Consider the following 4709-nt stretch of genomic DNA (forward strand, 5'->3'; position numbering starts at 1 on the left):
TCGATTCCTGAGTAGGGGAAGATCCCTTGGAGAAGGGATAGGCTACCCACTCCAGTATTCTTGGATTTCCCATGTGGCTCAACTGGTAAAAAAATATGCCTGCAATGTGGGAGACCTTGGTTTTTTCTAAGAACGTTTTTTTAAACACTCCACCTTATTTATATGTTTATCTTATTCACTATGGTATCAATTCATACTGGACCATATTCACATATTATTTATTGAATATACATATCAAAATACAGTTATACCTATTATTATATCATATAATTTATCTCATTGAATGTAATAATTTGCTTGATTCTATTTATCTTTAAGCAAAATATCTTAATAGATGATATTTATTCATCCATCTTATTCAAGTTTGTATGCTCAATAACTTTTACTCACCAGTAAAGTCGTTCAGTTGTGTCCGACTCTTTGCAACCTCTTGGACAGTAGCCTATCAGGCTTCTCTGTCCATGGGATTTTCCAGGCAAGAGTACTGGAGTGGACTGCCATTTCCTTCTCCAGGGGATCTTCCCGACCCAGGGATTGAACCTGTGTCTCCAGCATTGCAGGCAGATGCTTTACCATCTGAGTACCAAGGAAGCCCTGGTATAAACTGGATGTAAATTATCAATATTTCTTTTTTTCTTTAATGAAAGATTAACTTTCTGGGTATTAAAGGGACATAGTATTTTGAAAAAATGTGAAATTTTTGAAATAGGTAAAAAGATTACAGTCTATTTTACTATGGAATACTTGATGCTGTCCAACTGACCCTTGAGGCTATCTAATTCTAAAGGAGTCTGTTAATTGATTTGTTTTGCAAATTTAGAGATAGAAGTCAACTTTTGTAGGCCTGATGGTAATATAAATGGTCCTTATTCATTAAGATGCCAGTGAATTTGGGGGGTTAGAAATGCAAAAATGCCTTGATTCCATCTTTCCCATCTGAAGAGATGATTCTAACATTCTATTTCATTGTCTTTTGGATATTAAGTAATTGTTCATCTATTTGTAAATTAACTTCAGCTTTCCTGATTGTATGTGTGTGTGTGACTTCAGTTTTATTTTTCAGTTACTTTAAAATCTTGCTGATTAGTTCACTTATTAATAAGTTAAAAATCTGACATATTTATTTTATAGTTACATGTCATATATTTAACTATTAAAATGATTATTTAATAACAGTATATCAACAGAAATCTTCTCTGAAATATCAGTTCATCCATTGTAATCATAAGTAGGAGTTTACTATTTACAAATTTTCTAGCTTGAAAAATCTATTACAAAGATGGACTTTGTACTTACTCACTAAACAATAAGAGATGATCTCCATTCTTTCCTATTTTTCTTCTTCCTTTATTTTCTTTCTTTGTTATCTTTTTATAAATCATGTTAACCTTATTTGAAAGAGGCATTGGATTGATTTATATTACCTGGCCATCACAGGACCATTAACACTTTCTTTGTTTATTTTTATTCTTCACAGTTCATATATAAATTAAGTCATTTGAGTGAGATACTTTTTTAATTCATTATTTCTATCATGTTGCTAGTGTACTGTTATCCTGAAATCTGCTTCTTTTAGGATATTTTAATATTCTTTATAATATTTTGATTAGAACACTTTTGTCCTAATTAGAAATGTGAAATTCAAATGGAAGATGGCAATGTTCAACCTTCACTTCAAAGGATCCTACAGTCATTTCAAGAAGAGGTCAAAGAAATAAACTGTAATACATTAGCCTGGGGCTATGAGTGATCTCTCACCATACTGGAAATTGGCAGCCCTTCTGTCTTCTGTCCTTAAGGACTTGAACATTAAACTAATTGTTAAATATACCAACTGGACTGACAGTAAAATAACAGGCTCTGGTGACATGCATAGAATAGAAAAGGCCATTAATTTCACGAAAGATCCCTTTTTGGTTAATATTTACAAGCAGTCTTGATTTCAATAACTTGTGACATACCACAGAAAAATTTTTAAAGTACAGATGGCCTGAACTTTCTTTGTTTCTGTTATATAGAAATGGTTTTAATGATATCTCAAGCAATTATATACAATGATCCTTTTTGAAAGAGAATAAAAACACTCCATATGTTTTATTTATGGTGAGTGATATGCCTGTTATTTGGGGCATATAATTAGCTGCAGTAATAAGAAGCATATCTGCATATTAATATTTGAACCACCTTTCTTTAAAAAAAGTAATGCTTTGTTAAAGTGTTTTTATTTCGAAATACATTATTGTTCTCGATGTTTAAATGTTGTAACGCCTTTTGATCTTTATTTCATGATGCAAATACCTCTGGTCCAATTCAAAATTGTAACCTCAGAATTTATTGAGTACCTTTCTGAATTCATTTCAATACTTCTGCTAGGCTCTTCATAAACCAAATGATGCATAAGCACTCCTCTAGATTGCTAATATTTTAGTGCATTATTCTGGTATAGATTAAACGAATGAAAATATAAGAAAATAGGTTATATTGAGCTGGTCAAAATTTGTTTGGATTTTGGTCTCTGTTGTATCTTAGATCAGGTTCCTACTGGTATTATAGGTTGAATGAAATGTAAAATTCACAGATTCAGTGTATTAGTTTTTTGTTGTTGCAAAAATGAATTATCAAAAATTTAGCAGCTTCAAATAATATCTAATTATTAGTTCACAGTTCTGTAGGTGAGAAGACCTAATGAGCTCAATAGAATTCTGCTTAGAGTCTTAGAAGTCTCCAATCAAGGTGTCAGTTTGAAGCTCTCAAGAAGAATTTGCTTCCACATTCAGGGTAGAATCCTGTTTCTTGTGGTCATGAATCCTAGTTTCTCACCCTGTTAGATGTCAGACAGGAATACCTTCTGCTCATAAATACCACCCACATTCTTTCTCAGATGGTCCCTCCATTTTCAAAGCAAGATACCTTGAGTCCTTCTAACATTTTGAATCCCCCTGACTTCCTTTTCTTCTGTGATCTGGAGAACATTCCTTGTTTTTAAAGGGTGCATGTGTTTGGATTAAGTCCAACCGAATAATCTCCCTTTTGCTACATTGTCATAGGAATAATACCATCGGGTGGGCTTCCCTGGTAGATCAGACAGTAAAGAATCCATCAGCAAAGCAGGAGATCTGGGTTTGATCCCTGGGTCAGGAAGATTCTCTGGAGAAGGGAATGACAATCCACTCCAGCATTCTTGCCTGGAAACCTCTTGGACAGAGAAGCTCGGTGGGCTACCGTCCATGCGGTCGCCAAGAGTCAGACATCGCTGAGCGACTAAGTTCACCAAACAATGCGACAATGGTCACAAGGGCCGTTTTAAATTTCCACTTACCAGAGATATGTGTGAACTAATAGACAAGAAGATCTTTAGGAAAAAAATGTGATCATTAGAATTTTTATTTTTAATCACGGAAGACTAAAGGATAATTTTGTATTTTGTTAAGTTTATAAAGCCTTGGGCTTCCCAGGTGGCGCTAGTGGTAAAGAACCTGCCTGCCAATACAGGTGACATAAAAGACGAGGGTTCGACCCCTGGGTTTTGAAGATCCCCTAGAGTTAAAAATGGCAATCCACTTCAGAATTCTTGCCCGGATAATCTCATGGACACAGGAGCCTGGCAGGCTACAGTCCATAGGGTTGCAAAGGGTCAGACATGACTGAAGCGACTTAGTATGCATACAAGTTTATAAAGTAGTTCTCTCCAAAAGCCAGCAACATTTTACAATTCAAAATAATTTATATCCTTTAAGACAAGAATAAAATTTGTCCTCTGGACTAAATGCTTTCCTATCCCCAAGTCCATATGTTGAGCCCTAATCTTCAATGTGATGTTATTTGGAGGTGAGGTCTTCAGGAGGTAATTAAGTCCCTTATCAATGAGATTAGTGGCCTACTTAAAAGAGACATGAGAAAGATGATCTTTCTCTCCATTATGTGAGGCTACAATAAGAAGACAGCCATGTACAAACTGGAAAGAGAGATTCTCACTGGACACCAGGCTTGGCAGTGCCTTGATCTTGGACTTCCTTGCCTTCAGAACTGTGAACATGTTTATTGTTTAAGCTGTCCAGTCCACTGCATTTTGTTATAGAAGCCTGAGCTAGGAGAGGTTGGAAAGACAAAATGTGAAGTCTCCTTGTAATGTCTGAAGAAAGATACTATCTCTCTGCAGTTTTATCCAGTAATCCCAACTGAATTAACTTGCAAATTTAGTCAATCATGAGTTAAGAATGTCTAGCCAATACTCTGAACGTGTGAAACCTTAGGATGTAGACATCATACTTCATTAAAAAAGAACAAATTTATGGAAATCCAGACATTTTCTCTTTTATATTAATATAAAATTTTTTATGAAATACACTTATTTGCATATATTGAAGCAAATTTTTGGAAAGCTATTTGTTAATAGAGTCAACATGAATTTGATGCTCATTTGAGATTCCAAATTATTTTGTGTGAGGGACAAGTGAAATGATCAGGCACAAGAATCTTGAAAATGGTAAAGTTCTGTGCAGATATTAGCAGTTATTAGCAATAATTTAGTTAATGTGTCTTCTGTCCACTGAGCAGCTTGGTTGCTGAGGAAACTGGCATCTAAGAACCAGTCAATACTCTGACCAAAGACTCATAATCAGAACGAATGTTTTGTCATCTTGAATCCATATGCAGCCAAAGATGTACCAAAAGCCAAAACACATGTGAGCCTCAACATAGAATGGTAT

This window comes from Giraffa tippelskirchi, chromosome 6 (genome assembly GCF_054371585.1).
Source record: "Giraffa tippelskirchi isolate mGirTip1 chromosome 6, T2T-mGirTip1v1.2.pri, whole genome shotgun sequence".
Lineage (NCBI taxonomy): Eukaryota > Metazoa > Chordata > Mammalia > Artiodactyla > Giraffidae > Giraffa > Giraffa tippelskirchi.